This window comes from Dromaius novaehollandiae, chromosome 1 (genome assembly GCF_036370855.1).
Source record: "Dromaius novaehollandiae isolate bDroNov1 chromosome 1, bDroNov1.hap1, whole genome shotgun sequence".
Classification (NCBI taxonomy): Eukaryota; Metazoa; Chordata; class Aves; order Casuariiformes; family Dromaiidae; genus Dromaius; species Dromaius novaehollandiae.
The window spans coordinates 87,868,868-87,878,415 of NC_088098.1; positions in this window are offsets into that span (position 1 = coordinate 87,868,868).

Below are 9,548 nucleotides of genomic sequence, written 5' to 3' on the forward strand. Positions count from 1 at the left end.
ACCTTCAGATCTTCTGCAGCTGTTGTGCAATAAAAGGCTGGACTTTGTACAGGAGCAGGTACAGAGCATGCATACCTTGTGCTCTGCCACCAGAGCTGAAAGAATAGCAACTGCTAGTGCAGTAGAGCAGTGTCGGACAGTTAGGGGACAGTAGCATCTAAATTGTAACAGATTTTTGCTAGGTGAATGCATGCCCAAGCCACAGCTCTATCCAATTAAAGCCAGACTTGGAGCAGTTTAAGTTCCTCCTCTGCATTAAGTGTTCATAATGTTTTACTAAGGAGATTTAACATTGATCTAACTACATCACGTGCAGAAGGCTTAGTACAGACCATACCTTGAAAACTACAGCCCTGTTTTTGCTTGGCCTGAAATTACCTTCTTTGGCCCTTCAATTATCTTCTGTGTAAATAAGTGAAAGAGAGATATCTTCCTGAAAATGCAGATTGGAGACCTATATTTAATGGATACCAAAGTGCACAGAAACAGAAAAAGTAGTGAGTGGGGAGGAATGTAAAAAAGACTCGGTGCTTCCGAGCTCTGAGTTCAGAGCTGCTTCTCCAAGACTACAGTGTGTTGTCCCCCCCCCTCCCCCAGTCATGCTGAAGAGTCACGCGCAAACAAAATAAGCAGGCCCACTATATGACAGTCAGAAGAAAATGCAAAGGCCCACTATATGACAGTCAGAAGAAAATGCAAGGCACTTTGCACGCCTGCCTCCTCTACCACATTCCACTCCCCTGCGATATCAGCAGTCTCTGTTTTAACAAACCTGCCACAGGGGGACTCTCTGTAAAACATGGAGTTACCAAGGGGGTTCCTACTTCTGCTGCTGGAAAGCCACCAGAGAAAAGGACCACGCCTTGTCAGTGCCAGTGATACTAACTCTTGTCTGGGCTGTCTGTGGGGCAGAAAGCCATAAGCATGTTCCTGGCAGCCCCTTTCTTTGGCTTCACCTGAATGAGGCAGGGTAGAGACTGTGATGGCCCCGTGATGCCCTGCTGAAGCATTGGTGGGAAATTTCTCATGAGGAAAATAGAATCCTTCCTGAGTTTTCTCTTAATGATTTCAAAACTTTTTACTGCTGCTCTAAAATCCAGTCCCCATATTTATTCTGTAAGTATCCAGCTGAATGAATACAGGCACCTTTACTATACCATGTGATACTTAGCATGAAGGAAATGTTGCTATGTTGCCACCATTTCTGTTACTGAGTCTAACCAGATACTTTTAATCCACAAAGTCTATTATTTGGAGTCCCCATTCCAGATATAAGAAGTTAAATTTTTTGTTGTTGTTTTCTGCATGCAGAAGACCCACATATAATTATTTCAGTTTTGGGAGGGTTTACACTTTGTGTTCCTGCTTTATGTATTTTGAGACTTTTGCTTGCTTTAACAAGAAGTAAACTTTGTACATGCTGGATTATACTTGTAAGAATGTGTGATGAATATGTCCGGTAACACCACTGAGAAGCTCAGAAATACTATCGTGAGCAGATAACAAACATTAAATACAGTGGAAGCACAAAAAGCACTGATGCGAATGAAAGTAAAATCCAGAGAAGATTGTAATAACTGTGTTCAGAAGTAACATACAGTCATGTGAGCAGAGGGTAAGATTAAGAGTTATCTTTTACGGCAGAAACATGATAATACAGATGTGAGAAGATAGTTCACTTCTGGTAAAGTTTTTGCAAGCCAACCAAGTTGTTCCAAGCCACAGCCAGGCATGAGGAGCAGGGGGCCTTCCAAAAGGCAGCACAGCCCCGAGCAAATTAGGTCAGGACTCCACGATTATTAATGCCGTATCAGCGCACCTCTAGAGTCCTTCAGCAATACAAATTTGATACAGATCAGGAGTGAGCACATGATTGCATTGCTGTTGAACGACACAATTGGGTGTTTATTCTGGCTTTGAGCTTTTGTGCTGATTTAGTGATGCCACAAGAAGATGGGCAGTGCCTGGTCTGGCAGCAGGAACGCAGAGGCAGAGCAGCCTGTGCAGAGCAGGCGTGGGCGAGCAGAACTCACCCATGAGGCTCGGCGCCTTTTGTGGCGAGGAGGCAGGGCACTGGGGCTGGGGCAGGTTGCCCTACGAGCAGGTTTCCAGCACAGCGGAGCTGGGCCTCAGGCAAAGGCTCTGGGAGCAGGTGGCAGCAGGATGCGGAACAGAGGGAGGCCCCAGGGCAGCAAGGCTGTGTGGAGCTGCTGCAGGGCAGGGGTGAGGCAGAGCCCGGGGAGCCTGTGGCACCACTCAGAGCTGCCCACACCAGGGGCCTCAGTGCCCCTGAGAGCAGACATGGCCGAGCAGAGCCACCAAGGTACCACACAGCTGGAAGAGACACACCTGGAACGAGCCAGGCCCTGTGGCAAAAGGGAAAGAGCCAGAAGAGAGGAAAGCGAGACAAAGCAGGGAGGCAGGAGAGAGGAGACAAAGTAGGGGAGAGGCAGGGAGTCCCCGGGCAGGCACGGGGGCCGGCAACAGCAGGCACAGAGTGGGACCCGCCAAGGTACAGCCCACGGGGTCAGGCCTCTGCCGCTGCTCTTATGGGATGGCCAGGCCGGGGGGGGGGAGGGAGGGCGAGCGGTGAGTATTATGGGATGGCGAGGCCTTCTGCAGCGGGGGAGGGAGAGCCGGAACTATTATGGGATGGCGAGGCCTTCCGCGACCAGAGGGGGGCAGGTGGGTGGCAGAGAGTATTATGGGATGGCAGGCCCTTCTGCAGTGGGGAGGGGGGGAGTATTATGGGATGAGGATGCCCCTTGGGGGGGAGGGGGAGAGAGGGAGAGAGAGGGAGGGGGAGGGAGAGAGAGAGAGAGAGAGAGAGAGAGAGAGAGAGAGAGAGAGAGAGATGGTGACTATTATGGGATGGCAAAGCCCTCTGCAGCCAGAGTGAGGGGAGAGAGGAATATTATGGGATGGCACAATTCCCAGTGCGTGTGACCAGGGGATTATTATGGGATGCCTCTGTACCTACTGCGGGGTTGCCTCCCTGTGAAATATTATGGGATGCAAAGGACAGAGGGAGGGAGGCGGGAGGGAGCTATTATGGGATGTTGGTGCAGTCCGGGGGGGGGGGGGGGGGCCTCCAGCCTGAGCATGTTTCCTGGCCGTGCCCGCTGGGACCCTCCCAGCACTACTGCCTGGCCGCCTCCCTCCCTCCCCGCGCCTTGGCCTTCTCCCTGGCTCCGGTGCCCCCTTCACTGCAGCCACCCGCTCCAGCCACCACAGGGCCCCTCGCCCCTGCTCCCCCCCTCCCCCCCCCCCCCCCGGTTTCTTAACAGTCATAACCAATAAAGCAGGCACAGTATTATGGGATGGCTGCTCCACGGTGTGGGGATGGGGGTGGGGTGGGGGGGTGGTTGCCATGGAGCATTTCCCGTGGGTGGCTATTATGGGATGGACTTGCCTTTGTGAACTATTATGGGATGTGCCCGGCTCTGCAGGGTGGGGCTGCCCAGGAGGGCTGTTCAGGGACCTAAACAGTGCCTCTTTTAAGGGGGAGGGAAGAGAAAGGGTAAAGAGAAGGGGGAAAGCGTGACAGGCATACATGCAAATGCACAAACATATTAGAAACAGACAGAGACAAAAACATATAGAGGCCATTACTGCCAACTTCAAGTGTTTTACAAAAATTCTCTGTTAAGTCCTCAGGGTGATGAGACTGACATTTAGCTTTTCCACCTTCAGGAATCCAGGGCGTTATGCTTTCTTTTAAAGTAAATTCTGTATCCTTTGTAGCTGTGGAAGGGGAAGAAAACAGCCCTTCAAACTAGGACTCCAGAGCATGCCAATGACTCAACATAGGAAAAGCACAGAAACATTGAACTCAAATGTACCTTCTTTTAAGAAAAACTTGCACAGTATAAGTCCAAATGTCACAAAGAAATTCCAGGAACTGGCAACTTCAAATGTGAGAAAAGTGCACATGCATAGGTGCAAAGTGAGGCCTGTTCCTTACCAGTTTATCTCAGAGCAGGACCTGATATCGGCTCATTGTTTCCAGGAGGTTTTGTGGTTGATTACTGATCCTGTAGAGAGGATAGAGCCCCAAAGTTACCTGGCTGGTTACTGCCTATTATGGGACAAGAGAACACCTCTTCCAGGCACTCATGGCTCTGGCAGCTTTGCAAATCTACAGCTGCTTTTTGAGCTGAAAATGGCTTTGTAGGTATCACCTAGATCAGCAGCGTCCTGGGGTTAAACACACTCATGAAAATTACAGGGAAAATTTAATGTCTTTCCCCACCATTGAGATTTAAGAGTTGCGTCTCCCCTCGAACAAGCCAGAGTCCATCAGCTCTGCTCTGTAGCAATGGGGTATGCACCCCCTAATCAAAAGAGGTATGCACCCACTAGACTCGTATGCGCTGCTCCCTGTAGCACAGTCATTGTTGAGCGCTGTGCTAGAAACCCCTCTCCCAGATCCAGCTGGAGGTAGGGGAGTTCTGTCCTAGCTTGTTTTGTAGTATTTCTGCTAACTGATCTCCAGAGGAGATGTGTTTCAGTGTTGGTGATTTTGCCAACATGTGCAAGCTTTAATAGCAGACACAGAGATAGGTATCACAGAATTGCAATCCAGGCAGCTCAGACCAGTAGGCCATTACAGCAGCCCCTTTGAGACTACACTTGCTTCTTCTGTGACTGGATTCAGCTGTTTGCTTTATGATGAGGGTAGTAGGGCATCTGTTTAAGGCATTTTAGGGAAATGGTAACTTAAAAATGATAATTACTAAGCAGCCTTAAATTTGTGTATTGCTTCCAGCTTTGATTAGTCATTGTATACAAAAATCTATGTTAAGAGACTGGTAATGTTGCAAAGTCAAATTTTTGCCATTGCAAAATAACATTCTTTCCTCTGTCTTACTAAGTGCCTCCAACTTCAGAAAAATAGGTGAAGATAAACATGGAAAATTCAAATCTGAATATTTGATGTTTGCAAAGTTCTGAGCAACTGAAAACAGACGTGATGAAAAATATCAAGCAAACTTAGCTGTAGGTTTCAGTACTAAATATGTTTTAGCATGAGCAATCAAACTAGCAAAGCTTACAGAGATAGAGATCAGCACTTCATTTGGCGGGGGGCTGGCTGGCTAAAAGAGCAATCCCCCATCTTCTATATCTTCCCACCCCACCCCAGTTCCCTGCTACTAGTAATGCTTCATGCAACATGCATGATTTGGCTCACACAGCACACTGCTCTAGCTGCACAACTGTGCCGTTCACCCTGCCCCCTCCTCCTCAAATAGTAGAATCTGGCCCAGTATTTCATGACCAGTGCAGAGCGAAGTCTTAACTTTATGGCACATTAGCTGCAGAGTCATGCTGGTATATGAGCAGTTCTTACCTAGGTGGTTGTTAGAGTGACTGGATCCTCTGCTGAAACTACCATGTTATTCTCAAAAGAAATATACGTGGCCTGGTCAGCGGTTCTTGATCTCACTCTGGTTGTCTACTACCCAATTCTCTGTGTTTCCCTGTAAGCCTTTGTTTGCCATTCGTTCCAGTAGCATCTGTTCTCTGTAGGAGCAGCTACTTGGACACGACAGAAGTGGTTCATGTCTCTTCTCCACAAGAAAAGGAGACCATTTCTGTGTCATTTGCTTCCGTGTCTGACACCAAAGCAAAGACCTTTCCACTGTGATAAACAAATAACTTCATGTTTCTTTGTGGAAAAAGGGGCTGGGGGGGGGGGGGGGACACACACACACACAATGAAGACGGCAACAACGAAAATAGGTCATTTAAATTGCCTTAGCTTGCCATGAAGACTTTGCAGGAATATGGAAGTGGAGGAGAGCAAACTTCAAAAATATCTGGGGTAGAGTAAAGTGCTCTGGAGCTTCACAGAGCTGGGAAACCCTTGAAGAATTCAGGCCATTTGTTTTGACTAGTGTTGAGGACACAGGATTCTCACAAAAGTTAGCCAGATACAATAAAAATGTAGATTTGAAGAGAGACAGGCTCAGGGTGAATACTGAGTGAAAGTTTGGACCACTTTCTTACTAATTTTAAAGCAAAAGTTATATATCTGGGAGTTTGATACCCCTCTCCTCTCAGAATGATCTAGAGCAAAATTCTCTGCTTTACTAAAGCAAAATGAAAGGCAAGATTTGTCAGAAATCGTGGGATCTTCAAGGCTACTTGGCAGAAGCTGCAAGACCTCAACTCAGAATGATGGCAAGCATCAGTATGATAGGGAGAGCTTGCATGGTTGCTGAATAGGAAAATGCTCTGCAAGCAACGAGTCCATTCACATTAGCTACAAATGGTCAAAACTGGGTTAGAGAAAGAGATGAAATGTACCTACAGATTGCGAGGAACAGTATCACATTTGTGGACACATCAGATGATGCCAACTTTACACAGATGCCGAAAGATACTTTTCATGTTACTATTTATATTTAACCTGACAAAGAAAATGGATATTATAGTCAGGCTAGAGCAGCCTCAGTCAGAAGAATGGCAAAAATGAAGAAGAGTAAAACAGAAGTATGTCTGTATTCCAGGACTCAAATGAATCAACACACCAGCGGCATCACAACATCCAGCATCTAAAACCGTTGATACCTCTTCTTTGGTATTGAACACAAAAGGAACTAATAGAAAAATAACCGGGGATGCCATAAACCGACCTCTAAGATCACATTGTCTGCAACCCTAGCGGATATCATCTGTTATCTGTCTTATATATGAACCGTTAACATTAGCCTGTGAAGTCTGCCTTCTTTCCAAAGTGCTTTAATGTCCTTTCTCCCTCATTCTTGACTCCTACATTCAGCAGCACTGAAATATTCTAGATGGTGATTTCTAGTCTTCAGTGGTGCCTGAATAACAATACTGAACAAGTACTACATTGAAACAATGTCACACTTCGCTCCTTTTGTTACCTGGAAGAAACATGTCCCTGGGGAAAGTGAAACCAAAGACGGACTGTGAGCCATGATAAAGTCTGGGGTCAGTAGCCAGGGCTCATGGCAGTAGGTGCATGGTTGAAAGTGCCAGAGGCAGAGTAGGCTGTCTGCAACACAGAGGAAGATGGAGCACAGCTGGCTCCTGGATCCCCAGATTGGGACATGAGCCTTGACTGAGGGCCCTTAGGCCAGGAATACGGTTCATGCATGAAACTACAGAAATAGTTTTAATAGAGGCCATGCCACTGTGTTACCAAGGGGATATACAGCCCACTTCATCCAACTATCCTTAGACGAAGAGCTGTACAGAGGTGTATGGAGAATGCTTTGGTTGATCAGGATTTCCCTAACATAGGCATAGCATTGAAGTGGAGGGATTTTCCCCCAAAAAAATGTACTATGTTTTTCAGGGTGTCAACACAGATCAGCAGGTACAGAAGATTTTCTTGTAGAGATGGTGCTGTGATTATTTCCAAGCCAAATGCTAAAAACTCAGAAGATTCAGTTAAACTTGGTAAGTAATCAAGAAGCAGTGAGGTAGGGCAACTTCGCAGTTTAAAGCAGCCAAACAGCTGGAACTCTATCTTGTAGTGTTCTTATCAATGGAAAACATTTAGAAGTCTCTCTTTTTTTTTAAATCTATCTACTTGATCCTCACGAATGCTAAAAACACCTCATTCATAATTTATATTCAGCATGGAATTTTTACAGTGAAAAATAAGGTTTCTGCTGACTGATAAACTTTGAGTTACGGAGAAAAATGAGTTGGAGGTGAGGTGGGAAAGGCACAGTATTAATGATAAAAATATGTTCAAGTGTGGTTTATAGAATGATTTCAGCAAAGTGGCGGCTAATTGGGAAGCTTGGCACTTTTGTGGCTGAGACACTATACACTTTGCATAACTCGTAGTAAACAGCCCTCTCAAGATCGTAACCCTACCAGCAAGAGTGTTACAGAGTATGTGTAGAGATAACTCTAGTAACTCCCTTTATGGTGTCTTTGCCTGTGTAGTGCCTTTTTAATGTGTGATCAAACCACTAGGAGTGAGATTTTAAGAGGGATACTTAGAATTCTGTAGTAACTATTTAGGGCTGGCCTGCTTAGCATGGGAATTTGGCATGGCTGTCCACATAGTTTCTGTTAGAGAGGATTATGGCTGTCAGTGTGCAAAAGAGGGAATGAAAAGTCCTATGGGGGTCTGTGTGAGTTTGGTGTTATGGAGGGGATAGCATTATCATATGTACATTTCTATTACACAGAATGTACTGTTATGCCATATCTATATGGAGGATAGATAGTATCTGTAGTATAGCTCTTTCATACTACTTCTCTGTAGATCTGAAATAAATGACAGCGTCATTGCAATTTAAGCAAAGGTATGAGTACAGGTATGTACTGCGTGTGTGTATAACATGGTTGGAAGGGTGGTGGGATTTTCTGTACATATAAGAAGGTAAATAATGCAATAGTATTTTGGAGTATACAGTCTAGTTTTTGGTAATAATCTAGGAAGGATGTGAATAGGAGGGGTCGGTCATATTATGGAATGCCTGCACGTATAGATAGCATTACAGGACTATATTGAAGTACACACTGTTGAGGGGCGTAAGAATGAAATGGTGGAGCCTGACAGTATTTCAGCACATAGGTGCTTATGGTGGGGAGAAGGGCAGTCTGGTGGCTCTACAAATATGTAGTGAAGAGTTTGCTAACATTATGGAAAATCAAGGCATGCAGCAGAAGCAAATGGATAGTGTTATGGAATGTCTATGTATACAGTGTATGTAGAGACATATTTTTGGTATGATTTGCATGACAAAGTATAAATCACATTACAGGATGGCTGTTAGCAGTAAGGCCTCCACTAGTATTTCGGGAATCTGTGTTTTACAGCAGTGGGCCAATGCTACTGTGTGAAATGTGCATGTGCGCTAGAAGAAGTGGGATGGCAATGCAGAATGTTTTTATCTAAAGAGGGTTGAGTATAATCTTTGACACCTGTGTATTTATTGGGTGAGATGGACAGTACAGTGCATCTGCCTTTATTGAGATTAATAGTGTTATAAAGATGCTAAATTGGGATAGGTAATATTATGGGATGTGATTTTGTATAATGAGAAATTAATGATATTGTTGCATGTGTATAATTGGTATATATTTATTTTTATGGACTGTTCATGTCAATATAATGTGATGATTAGTTTGCTGGTGGAGGGCAATAGCAGGGAGCAGTGTATGGTGCTGTAAAATGGCTGTCTAGAGCAGGAGGGAGGAACAGGATATACTGGAGGTTTTCTCCATATCCCTGGGGTAGGAATAGTTTTATAGGTACTGGCATTTATGAGAGGCGGATGCACTGTGTTAGAGGCCTGTATGTGTGGTCAGGAGGTGACAGGAGTCACTGTGGGATTGACATGCATGCTGCTGATGGTGGCTGGTGATTGTGCTGTAGAGTGCCGTGGACTACTGATGGGTACCGCGAAGGGACCCGCAATATTGTGGGTGCATGTGACAGAGCAGAGAGTGCCAGCCTGGTATAGGGCACCGTAGGCCCGTTTCTGGCACTTGAGTGAAGGAGGAGGCAAAAATGTGGTATAAACACCGTATGTCTCTTTCTCAGATTACCTACC